This window comes from Apium graveolens, chromosome 6 (genome assembly GCF_009905375.1).
Source record: "Apium graveolens cultivar Ventura chromosome 6, ASM990537v1, whole genome shotgun sequence".
Taxonomy (NCBI): Eukaryota; Viridiplantae; Streptophyta; class Magnoliopsida; order Apiales; family Apiaceae; genus Apium; species Apium graveolens.
The window spans coordinates 97555032-97568137 of NC_133652.1; the positions used below are offsets into that span (position 1 = coordinate 97555032).

Here is a 13106-nt window from a genome sequence, read left to right on the forward strand (position 1 = left end):
CCTTGAAAGTCCTTACCCAAGCTTAATCTAAACAAAAACTCAAGAACAAAATTTTAAGTTCTTGAAAAACACTATTCACCCTATTCTTCCTTGAATTTTAGGAAGAGATTGTGAAGGAATTTGAAGCTCAAACTTATAGGATAGCTATATCTATGCATAAGGAGTATTAGATAATTACCTCACTAATTAACAAGGCTTGGATCTTGGATTTTGGATTTTTCTTTCTTGAAATATGAAAAGGGCCGAGAGCTTTCTTGAAGAAAAGTGAAGTCAACTTTGTGTTTTGGTGAAATGAATTGTTGGTTGGTTGTTTTTGGCTTTTGTTTTAATTTTTTACCTTTTAACCATGGTGATTTTTGTGTGGTTCTTAATCAACAACCAACACACTTCTCTTTGGTCATGCTTAGGTCATTATGTTATGTCATCCTCCCACACTTGTCCTCTTCTTGTTGGTGAGATGACATCACTCTCCACTAACCCTTTGATTAACTCCTAATTACTTGGCTAATGACCGCTGATCTGTTATACGGTTCGCTTAACTTTCATTTTCGTTTATTGTTTGAGGGATCATACCCGGGATCTTATTACTCGGGTTTTCTTAACCTTTCTCAATACATTATATTCCTTTTATGATCCTCTCTTATAATCCTTGAATTTAAATCCTTTTTTATCATGTTACCTTATACTCAATTCTTTCAGTATCTGGTGGATTTTCGGGAAAAATTAAAGTGTTTGAATTTGAATTCTAACGATCTTTACATATACTTATATATCATATAGAGTACTAATAAGATCTCAGAATAATAATAAAAGAACCCCTACATAGTGTGGCATGAAAAGTTTTCTTATTCAGCAATATCAGTAAAAATACTATTCATAAGGGTTACAAAAAAGTTCAAAATTTTGGGGTTATTACAAACTCCAAAGAAAATAAGAAGGTACAGGGTTCCTTGGATCGGGATAAAGTTATTCCCGAACCCCTAGAGTGGATCTTTCCGACATTCATTCGACCTCACACTTCCTTGCTGCATGCGATCCACAGTATGTTTGAACAAAATGTTCACTGAAGAGCCATTGTCAATTAGCATCCTTCTGGATTCGTTATCAAAGATATCCAAGGTCACGACCACAGGTTCGTTGTGATTGGGGTTTACTCCCTCGTAGTCTTTGTTGTTGATGTGTAAAATAATAAGAACTGCAAGCGCACGGTGTTTAGTTGTAGCAATTACAGGTCGATCTACAGTGACTACGAATTTTCAAAACCCTAATAATTTAAATTAGGAGAACTAGAAAAATATATTTGAGATAAAATTTGTTTAACTTAATTATCAAATAACCAATAATATGGAAAATTTAGGAACCCGAATCCGTTAATCAATCATAATTAATATCAACTTGCCCTAAAATTAATTCTATTTTCTTTCACAAATATAATGTATATCAATTAAAGAGACAAGCATATACTATGAAACTTGTTATCTAACAATAACCCATCAGAACTTCATGGAGCAAGCATATGCTATGAAAAATAAATCCGGTAATAATAATATAGCAAAATCACTTTGTCAATTGAACAATTAAGAACCAAGAAAAATCACGAGAATCAAATAATAGGAATGAGAAGATATCAAAGTAATTAAATTAACTTCATCTTCATCCCAGGGAACAAATTTAGCTACCCATGATATATAGATGAGCAAAATAAATAACTAACAAAATTAAAGCTCTAGATTGGTGTTCTGGGTGTTGGCTGTCTTGGGGTGTGAAAAATACAAAAAGGGAGACACATATATATAGAAAAAATATGAGGACTTGGGTCTTGTAATATCAAAACCTGCTTAGGATATATTTCCTTCTTTTCCTTCTTCTTCTCCAATAACTGTTCAATTTTTTTTACCTTTCAGTATTCTCCACCTCCTTGCCTTTTTCACATTTTCCTACTCGAATTCTGATTTTAATTATTTCATACAAACCAAAGTAAAATAATTTATTTATTAATAAAATTACGAAAACGGACATAAAATAGGTATTAATAATATGCAATAATATGGACCTATCAGTTGCTGAAGGAGATTACCATCTCGGGATAATTGAATAAATAGGACTTCGTCCCCTGTGTCCGGACCCCGGGGAGGTGAATGAGAGCCTTCCAGGACCATATTAACCATAATTTTGTTCTTCCTTGGTCCTTCTCTTTTATCAGTCATTCTCTTTTATCATTGCTTTCACGGGATATGTATTGGCCCAGGTTCCCTGTTTTGATCTAATCTTCGATGAAGTATTTGAGAGAGAGACAGTTCACCGTCTTGTGGCCATGTGTTTCATGATAATCGCATTGATGATTGTAAGGATGATTGTAGGGGAGTTTACATTGGCTTAGGTGGGTAATAAAATGGCTTGTCTCGAATTTTCTTAAGTATCTCAGCCAGAGTTCAATTTAGTGGAGCCCAATTCGGCTCCAGTTTCGGCTCCCTTGCTGTTCTAGTCGCCCCTAGATCGCTTTTGGATTCAGTCCGGGGTCCGAGCCTCTATTAGATAGGAGTATTTTGGACATAGTTTGTATTCTGGCTTTGTTTGAATTTTTTATCCTAATGGTAACCTTCTTTCAGTCGGTCATCATAATTCTTGCTCCCGATCCTCAATTCCTGGTCATCCTCATCACTTGGAGCACATCTGTCTCCTCGATGAACTTGGAGGCCATTGAATAGGCAGCAGTTAGGCTCTGGGGCTCCTTATTGATCAGTTTTACAATATATCTCTCATTATGCTCCAGGGCCAACTTAGAGATCTTATTTATTGCTTCTTGGAAACGCCTCATATAGGCTGAGAGGGATTCATTATCTTTCTCAAATATTCTTCTACTCACCTCAGAGTCAAATGCTTGAATCTTTGGGTCCTTGTAGAATAGAGTTGTCTTTTTCCCTTTAATTTAAGCGTTTGAACATACCGACTGGCTTCTGCACTAGCTTCTATCTTTAGAATGACTTGGTCATCATCAGCAGTTGTGACTTTCAGAGTTTATTGAGTTGTTGTAGTTCAGTCAGTTCCATTGATTGTTTAACAATCCTCTGACTTTTACTACTTCCTCCACCTTGTCTAAATTGAGTTCTAGTGGATTTTTATGATCCACTAGTCCCAACTAGATCTTCACCTCTCCTCTTCTTCGTAATCTCCTTCCTTCCTTATCTCCACAATCAGGATTTGTGTCATCAGCTCCTTTCAAAGTCAGTTGTTTGCATTTAGATTTAGCAATCTTCTCCCCCTTTTTGGCATCATCACCAAGCAGTAGAGAAAGAATCAGCTCCACTGAATTTTGAACCTCATCAAGTTGACCAGACATTTGCTCTTATTTAGCTTCAAATCTAGCCTGATTGGCTTCAATCTGAGTCTGTCTTTCAAGAATTGGTCCAATCTGTTTATGTATCTCCTAATGAGTAGTCAGCTTTATAGCCAAAAAAGATTCTTTGATTTAATTTATTTGAGAAATGGTGGATTCCTGAGCGTAATGCAGAGATCTTACCAATAGAGTAGATGTTTTCATATGATTAAGCATATCAGGATTCTGAATGGTCTTCTCAGCTGTATCCAGATGATTGACAACATAATTCTTTGAAATAGGATAGTCAATATCCTTCCATTTCTTATTCCAGATATCATCAAAAAATCATGTTTCTTTTTAGCATCTAACTCTTTCAACTTATATTTCCTCACATGTTGAGGCATATCTTCATGGAAGAATAGATCATCCTCAGGATTTATAATGACATTCAGATTAGAAGTATTGACATCTTTGCCATCATTAGATTTTGTCTCATGGACAGATCCTTTATCAACAACTGGAACTGATACTATCTACTAAACTTCAACACTAGCTTCAGCATTTAATATCGAATCAGAAATTGGGGATGTATGAGAACCAGCTGCCTCAGAAACTTCCATACCATCAGTATTTAGCTCCACATCTTCAAGAATTATAGACAGATGAGTTGGAGCTTCAGGATTTACCTCCCGAACTTCAGTACCTATGGAGTTGTGGTGATCTTGTAGTGAATAGATCTTCATGAATGGATTGTTGTGCTACTACATCTTCAGAAACAACAGGGAGAGTATAAAGTGATGGAATAGTAGAGTGAGTGAACTGCTGGAAAGTATTAGTACTTAGACATGTATGGAGATTATCAGCACTTAGTACATCAGAGTTTAACCGTGGGACTATAGTCTGTTATTCAGCAGCTGTTTTTTTGTACTCTGTGCACCAAAAAAATATAACAAGTAACACTTAATCTCTATATTCTTTTAAAGTAGTCTCACTACACCTCACACCACACAGCTCATAACTTTTAATAGTTAGAGTTTCCTCACAAGGATTACTAAATCCCGACTCTCATCTACCTCTCCTTTTTCCAGGAAGGATCCCGCCTCTCTTAAATTTTGTTTTTCTCTAAATATTTTTACACAACTCACAAAAAAGGCTCAGATAAATATGCAATCCTACATAAATAAGAAGTGGCTAAAGAAAGGTGATTTGTGGTCATACAACTAGAGGAATTTATTAAATAAGGTCTAGATATAATCATACCAACAGGTTTTATAACTTGAAAAATAAATGCTGATAAGACAAAATCAGTATTTAAACTAAATGCTGATAAAGTTGAATCAATATCTATACCTTGTGATTATGAAGATTCAGCTTCTTTGAAGACATCCAATGGAGGGACTGATAAAATATCAGTAATTGGAGGGGATGGATGAATTCTTCCTTCAACATCTATCACCAGAGTTACTACAGTAGGATTGAGCCTTCATTGCAACTTTGATGCAATGGTTCTTGTATGGCTTGAGAATCAGGAGTTGTTGGATGACTTTGACACCCAGGTTCTTGTGTACTCTTCTCCACAATTGCAGTGTTTGATTTTTGTGCAGGCTCTTCTGAAAAAGTAGTTGGATCTATTTATCTACAAAAGTCCTTGACTTGAGATACTTCTGCATGAATTCTGGCAAATTCAGCATAATGCCATTGTTGAATGAATTTTTCATTAAGAGGCTCAATATCTTCAACGTCTGATGCACTACTTTGAAGTGCAGCTTCTTGCGTGACTGGATCGGGATTTATAGCTGCTATATCCCTTTGAGATACAGGTTCTTGTATGCTTGATCCAGGGAAAAGTCCTTTCCCTTATAGCCTCTTGACAGTCTCCTTAACTTGCTCATGGGAAATCTCCCTTGCTCTCTTGCGTTGCTGCTTCATAGGAGAAGCAGATGAATTCACAAGTGCATTAGGATTTGATTGAAAATCAGGATTTGGTGTAAATGCCCCATGTTTCTCCTCAGTAATTTCCTTCTTGATTTTAAGCAGATTCTGAGCAGAGTAGACTTTGGTCTGCTTCCTTTTCTTTGACCTTGGGATTGTACCGAAATTAGAATTCCTGGCACTTTCAACATCATCAGAAGCTGTGCCCTCCTCAGTTTGTAGAACAACTGGTCTTGGAGAGATATCAGATGTTAGGTTTGGAAAATTGGAAGATAAGGTAGCATTATCCTTGTTGCCCAGTAAAGATACAATTGTTTAAAGGGGGTTGGATACAACTGTATAAATGTTTCGAATAAGTAACAAAATATAACAGCTTTTGATATATCTGATAAAAACTGTTACAAAATTCTCTCAAGCAATACTGATGTTCTTGAGAGCTGCTAGGTCGAATGATCCTCGAGTGTTGTTCACTAAGTGATGACCTAAACTTTATTTTTATACTACACAACTACAACAAATCAATCTAAGATATGCATTATCAAAAACTAACTGAAACTGATACATATCTTAAACTGAATAGATAAAGTCCTATAACTCAGATGTAAAGAATATATGCTCCATATTATAAGGAACAGAACAAATCCTCTAATGCTGACTGTCTTCAAATACTGATGACATCCAAATACTGATCACATGCCAAATCCTGCTGATATATCAGATCCTGATGACACCCGAACAACCAGATCCTGAGCTTCTTCTGATCATTGAGAATTCAATATGTAACAATCTCCCTCAATTTATGCTTAATGAAATGAAGCATAAATTCCATTCTCAATGATGCCAAAACCAATCTATAAAATGTACAAGGAGTAAAGCTTACTTCAGTATCTTCAGATAACTGACAGTTGTTCCCAGAAAGTTTTTCAATCTTTCTTCCTCCTTGTCTCGTAGGACTTTAACAAGCTTTTTCTTCAACTCTCTCTTCTCTTCAGTGTCTTCTCCAAGCTGATAGATAGCTGGTCTTAACTTAGAAATTGAGCTTTTGCTTATCTCAAAATCACCAATCAACATGTAGCTTAAACTGACATCTTCATGATCAGGACTGAAGGATAACTGAGGACTATTGAGAAAAACTTGTAGTACTGCAGCTCCCTTTTTCATCTGCATTTCTTGACCAGTATAAGTTATGTACTCAGGAACATAATCACCATTGTATTTATCATCTTTTTTCATGACTCTTCTTCTGATGACTTCAAGTATCATAGAAGACCAGTTTCTGGTGACACTATTCTCAACTCTAAGAAGATAGTGAATGTATTTCAATTCTGTCATAGTCTTCATTAAGAGTGGCTGCAATGTAAAGCTCTTTACTTTACCATCCCTGAAAAAGTACAGAATCTCTTCTCTAACATCATTATCATTTATCTTTCTATGAACAATCTTCACAGCTTCAACTTTCTCAAGATGTGAAGGAGAAACTTTTTCACCAAGATTCTCTGTCAAAGTATTTGTATCCAGCAGATCAGATCTTAGAATCTCCATGTCGGAATGACCAATCCCTCCTCTGGTTCGAGATTTGACAAGTTTCAGTTTTTCATTGTATTCCACCCAAGAAGGTTTCTTGATGGACTCATTAACACCTTTCTGTTCTAGAATAGAATCTCGTAACCCTGGTGACACAAATTCAACATGCTTGAATCCTTTAGGATAATCAAATGTATTAATAACTTTCCATCTTCTATCCTTCTTTCTGAGAGGAGCATAACTTGTAGACAGATCTTAAATCTTCCCTTTTGTTTTATTCCATAGCTCTCTCTTTGATTTTAAGACTCTCTGCAAATATTCTTTGCATGTTTGTTCAGCTGTCCTCCTATCAACCTTTTCTTTTTCATCAACCTCTAAAGTATGAGGAGTGACTACTGGAGTAAGGGATGAATCATTTAATGCTTCGATCACCTTTTCATCAGAGTCAAAATCCATTATCAGGTTTATAGCATCAGGATCTGCTTTTACTTCAGGATATATGTCTGCATCAGGAGTTACATTCTGATTTGTTGTATCAGCTTGATCAATGTTAGTGGCTGATCTTTTCTTCTTTGGTATAATCAACTCTTCTGGCTTCTGAACTTCTTCATTTTCTTCATGACCTTCATGTCCTTGTACAGGAACATACCCTTCTCTGGATAAAAAATTCAGAAAAGTAGAGTTAAATGCAGTCACTTGACTTGATTTAAAAGTTCTTCCTCCTCTTCATCTTCCTCTTGCTCTTGCAGATCTACCACATCTTCTTCCTCTTCCCTTAGAAGTGTTAGCTTCAGCTTCAATTTGATCCAAAAGCTCCTTTTGTTGCATAACTGCTTCTTCAAGTGTTAAATCAGGAAATTCTTCAGTTATATACCCAAGAGCACTCCTAGCATTCTTTTTCTCAAACTTCTTGTCTTTGTAATACAAGACAATTTCTTCACCTGTTTCCTTATGCCTATAAGGAAAGAACAACCCTTTAGCATCTGCTAAATTAGAGATTGTAATGTCATCATCCTCAAGAGCACCAACAGTAGTCTTGTGCTTGGCTTTATAAGCACCAATAGACTTCCTTTGTCCTGAAGAATCATTCTTCTTGGAATGTTGAGTTTGTTGAGCAGTAGAAGCAATTTGAACATTTATAACTGGATTATTCTTATCACCGTCATCATCAATATCTTTATCTTTTGTCTGGATAGAATCTGGTGTACATTTTGTAGCAACTATCTTCTCCCCCTATTTGGTATCAGTATTTGAAAGAAGAGAAAATAGAGCATCCAGTTTGTCACCTATAGAAGAAACCTTATCTTCTAAGGAGGAAAGTCTGGAGGCCATACTGTCTTGAGATTTAACAACATCTATTATGGTATTTTTCACACTTTTGATTTCAGCTGAGTTAGGTGTGTGAAGTAAAAATCCATCAATTTTCTCCTTGACATCAGCATGAGACTTATTCATTTCATCAAGATCAGAGTGAATGCCTTTAACAGAAATAGTTGTGGCCTTAAGATGCAACTTCAGATTAGGAGTTTGAATTTCATCATAGGCACAATGAATATGTTTCAGGCCAACCGCAGACGAGATAGAAGAATTTGCAAGTCTCCATTTATAATCCCACTTTGTCTGTCTAAAATGTTCAGCATCAGCATTGTAATAAGAGGGATTTTTATTGAAGTGTGAAGAAGAACCAACATTGGACTTCTTAGATGCATCAATTGCAGACTTAAGCTGAGCTAGTAACACCTAAATCTCTCTGTTCTTTTTAAGTGATCTCATCACTTCTCACACAATGTATTACTTTTAAGAGTAATATTATTCTCACAGAAAAACCTTTATAAGTAAAGAAAACTTATAAGATTCTTGTCTCAAAGATACCTCTCCTTTTTCCAGTACAGGAGACTGCCACTCAAATTTTTAATCTGATATTTTCACACAGTCTCACGAAAGGCTCAATCACATATTTAGCAAAGAAATAAGAGATAGCTGAGAAGAGTTGTATGCTTGTCATATAAATAGAGGTAACCTCAAATAAGAGACTATTGTAATTATACAAATATGAGAATATATGAGAAGTTAACAATACCTGAAGGTGAGTCCTCAAGTGGAAGTCATGAAAGTGGAGGAATAAATAGCACATCAGGATGCTTTTTCAAACTAGCAACCAGTTATGAATCATCAATTGTAGCTAGTGTAGTTGAAGGATGATTCTCAGTAGGAGCTGTTGCAACATCAAGATTTGATCTGTGGAGAATGTGAAAGACCATCATCAGTACTTTGAACTGATGGTTCTTGTGGAGTCTGAGACATGTGAGCTGCTTCAGCAATGCTTGGTGAAGGTTCTTGTGTGCTCTTCTCAAAAATAGGATCATCAATGATTGCATCCACCTGTGACAGTATCTCCTGAAGAGTTTGCTTTTCCTGGAGTAGTTGAACAGAGTCAACAAGAAGATCACTCTGAGCAATATTAATAATGATATGTGCAGCCTCAGTGTCTGCATCTTCCCTTTGAGAAGATGGTTCTTGTGTGACCGGATGTGTTGCAGTTGCTAAATCCCTTTGAGACCTAGGTTCTTGTGTACTAACATCCTTGTCAAGAGGCTGAATCTTCTTCTTCTTTCTGATATATTCAACTACTTCGTCACTTCTTCTTTTCAACTGGCTTTTTGCAGTTTTCTTGTGTTCAGCAGTTGCTTAAAGTACTGGAAGCTTGTCAGGCAGAGCACTAGCATCAGTAATTGGCTCCTTAGTTCCAGTAGTGTCAATCAAGTCCTCGGGATGTTGATCAATGGACTTCTTGATTTTTGATAAGGATTCTATTGGCATCTAATCATCCGAGTCAGAATTATTTTGGATGATCAGTCTTCTTAGCCTGATTGGAAAACATTCTTCTTTCTTCTCACTCTCACTCAGTGAGGCTTGTATAGCTTTCTGTCCAGATGTGACAGATTTCTTAAACAACCTTTTCTTTGTAACAACTGATGTCTTTTGAGAGAAAACGGAGGAGGCTAATTTATGAGCTTGATGTGTTTGCTGTTTGGAAGAAGAAATGCTTGGGTTAGAAACAAGATGGGTGATTTCTTAGTTCTCAGCATCAGGAACTGTGACAGAGGTGCGAGCATCAGGATTTGCAGGTACTTGTGTAGGAGTAGGTCTATTTCTTAACAGAAATTGCCTGACCTCTCTAGGAAGAAAGGGTGGTCCTAAAAAATTATTCTTTTCATCCCTTTTAATATGACCAGTGATTGCTTTTTTAGAAATTTGAAAAACAGGGAGTAACTCATCATCATCAAAAATAGCATTAGGGCATAGATAATTGAAAATCAGTTATAAAAATCTAGTATACCCTATTACTCCTGAAGCATCTGCTCTCCTAGCAGTTATGAACTGTAATATATTATTACCATAATCAAAATTACCAGAGTAAAGAAGAGAGTACCAAATTCTCAGAGAAGTGGATGGAAGAGCATCAAAGTTTGTTGTCTTATTCAAGAAACATCTACTGTTGCAGTCAAAGAAAAAGTTCCACTCTCTTTTCAGTTTGGTCCTGGTCAGTTTTCTAATTGTTGTGATTTCTCCTTGATAGCCTAAAGTCCTAAGCAAATCAAACAGCTACTCAGTGGTATGAGTATCAGGAGCACCATCAAGTGCAGGCAATCTCAAGGCTTGAAGCAGAGTGTCAGCATCAACTTCATATATTTGGTCCTTATATTCAAAAGAAAAGCCAGTATGTGTTAAATTTACCCCATCTGTGTTCCAGACCTGCATGACAGCCCTATATGACACCTTAACAGGATTTGTGAGAGCATACCCAATTGGACATAGAAGGAGAAAATCCTGAATATCATGAAAAGATGATGGTAGCTGCTAATGTGTAAGCAGAGCTAAGTAATTGTTAGTGCCAAATGTATTTCCATGAATGATTGTGGTTTGACTGAAGAGTGTGAAGCTTCAGAAGTTGTCATGATGTGAATAGCTTGTGAGAGAGGGTAATCGTGAGATGTGCACAGTGAAACTATGTGTATGATGAATTGTGTCAAAAAATTTCTTCTGATTTTATAGCTTCACTATTTAGAAATAGGTATAACACATTCGTATGAAGAGGGTGACTTAGTGAATTTGACTTCGAACAGGGAACAATTACTGAGTAATGAGTTTGATGGTGGAGTAAATTGCAGAAGTAAAGACAAAATACATACAGTTATATCAAGACACAACCGTAGAAATTTGTTTATTAAATAATCCACCATTAACTATTAATTAAGTGAGACACTTAATTGCAACAATAAAACTTACTCAGAGATTGATTATCACTAATAATCTGAATTAGAACATGTTGACCTGTCATCGAGATTTGAAACCTTTCTTCTGTCAGGATTTGACTAACTCAGGATATGTCGATTCAAATTCAACATTTGTTTGTCAAAGCATCAGAAATTATTAGCAACCAGAATTTTAATCAAAACAATCATCAAGAAATACAATTCAAGTAGATGAAGTAAAGATTAACAGGCTTCAACAAGAACATGCACAAGCATATAATACGAGATAAGCATAGACTAAATCTTGCAATAAAAAGAAATTTCATTAATATATCAAAAGAGTACATTTCATGAAATTTGTAAATTACATGCAAAAGATTACAAGATAATCCTAGTCTAAGATGGTGAACATCAACAGTCTTGGTCTAAGAAGCCTGACAAAGCTGATGGTGAAGAGAAACAGATGGAGGATGTTTAATTCTTCTTCCTACTTTCAACAAGGAGAACAACAAGACGAATGATTTTCTCCTGCTGTTCAAGATTGTAGACATGAAATTCTCTTTGAAAAAATAGAAGATCATTTTTGATGACATCTAGAAGTTGAATCCAGATATTGTTTGGAATGTTTTCGATGGGATATTGAGTTTGGATTCCATTTCTAATAATTGTTACACTACTTGTGTCGTAGCAGTAAAACCAGCTTGAATTCACCATTGAATGTGAGAAGCACAAGTGAAGAGATTTGTTTAAGTATGAGAGGAGGTAAAATGACTTAAGAATGGGAGGTTATTTAAATAACTGAGAGAGATAGTGAAGGAATATCAAGAGACTAAAAGATTGATCACTTATTAAGTGAAGAGTTAACTTAATGAATTAACCAAAAGAAGTCTTTTGAAGGCGCGTCTCCCTAGACTGATGTGTAATGATGACAATGAGATATTTATTCATACATGCACAATTAGCAAATATAAATTGATCAGTATTTAGGACATATCAGTATTTAATATCAAAAAATACAGCATTTAGGACATATCAATATTTGATCAGTATACATAAGGATTTGATCAAATATAAATTGAAATAAATTTACTAGTCCCAATTAACCAGAGCAAGTTCATTCACAAGCTTTGTAAATGTTGCTTCAGGTAATGGCTTTGTGAAGATATCAGCCAGTTCCTGATTAGTAGGAGCAAAATGAAGCTCTATGGTTCCTTCTATGACATGCTCTCTTATGAAGTGATATCTGATACTGATGTGCTTTATAAGAGAGTGTTGCACCGAATTTCCTGTCATAGCAATAGCACTTTGATTATCACAATAAATAGGAATTTTTGAGAATGATAATCCATAGTCCATAAGCTGATTTTTCATCCATAACAACTGAGCACAGCAACTTCCTGCTGCAATATATCTAGCCTCTATAGTTGAAGTAGAAATAGATTTCTGCTTCTTGCTGAACCATGAGACTAATCTGCCTCCCAAAAACTGACAGCTCTCTGATGTACTCTTCCTTTCTATTTTGCATCCAGCAAAATCAACATCTGAATATCCACATAATGCAAAATCAGCTTCCCTTGCATACCAAAGTCCAAGTGAAACAGTACCCTTGAGGTATCTGAAAATTCTCTTTACTGCAATAAGATGTGACTCCCTTGGATTTACCTGAAATCTTGCACACAAACAAGTGGCAAACATAATGTCTGGCATGCTAGCAGTTAAGTATAACAGAGAACCAATCATACCTCTGTAAGATGTGACATTAACTACTGTACCTTCATTTGGACCAAGTTTTGTAGCAGTTGCCATAGGAGTACTTGCAGTTGCACTTTCTTGCATATTAAACCTCTTCAGTAGATTTCTTGTGTACTTGGACTGATTGATATAGATGTCATTTTTAGTCTATTTAATATGCAAGCCTAGGAAGTAGCTCATCTCTCCCATCATACTCATTTGATATCTTGATTGCGTCAACTTTGAAAACTTATCGTACAGTGTTTGATTAGTTGATCCAAAAATGATATCATCCACATAAATTTGGACTAAAAGCAAATCTTTACCTTTATTCAGATAAAATA

The 13106-nt window shown here is 35.7% G+C and overlaps 1 pseudogene; it reads right to left on the minus strand.

The window, feature by feature from the left end:
• The window catches only part of LOC141665327 (3-phosphoshikimate 1-carboxyvinyltransferase 2-like), a 90134-nt pseudogene extending 77297 nt beyond the window's left edge, over positions 1 to 12837 (minus strand).
• Positions 12838 to 13106: the final 269 nt, after the last annotated feature.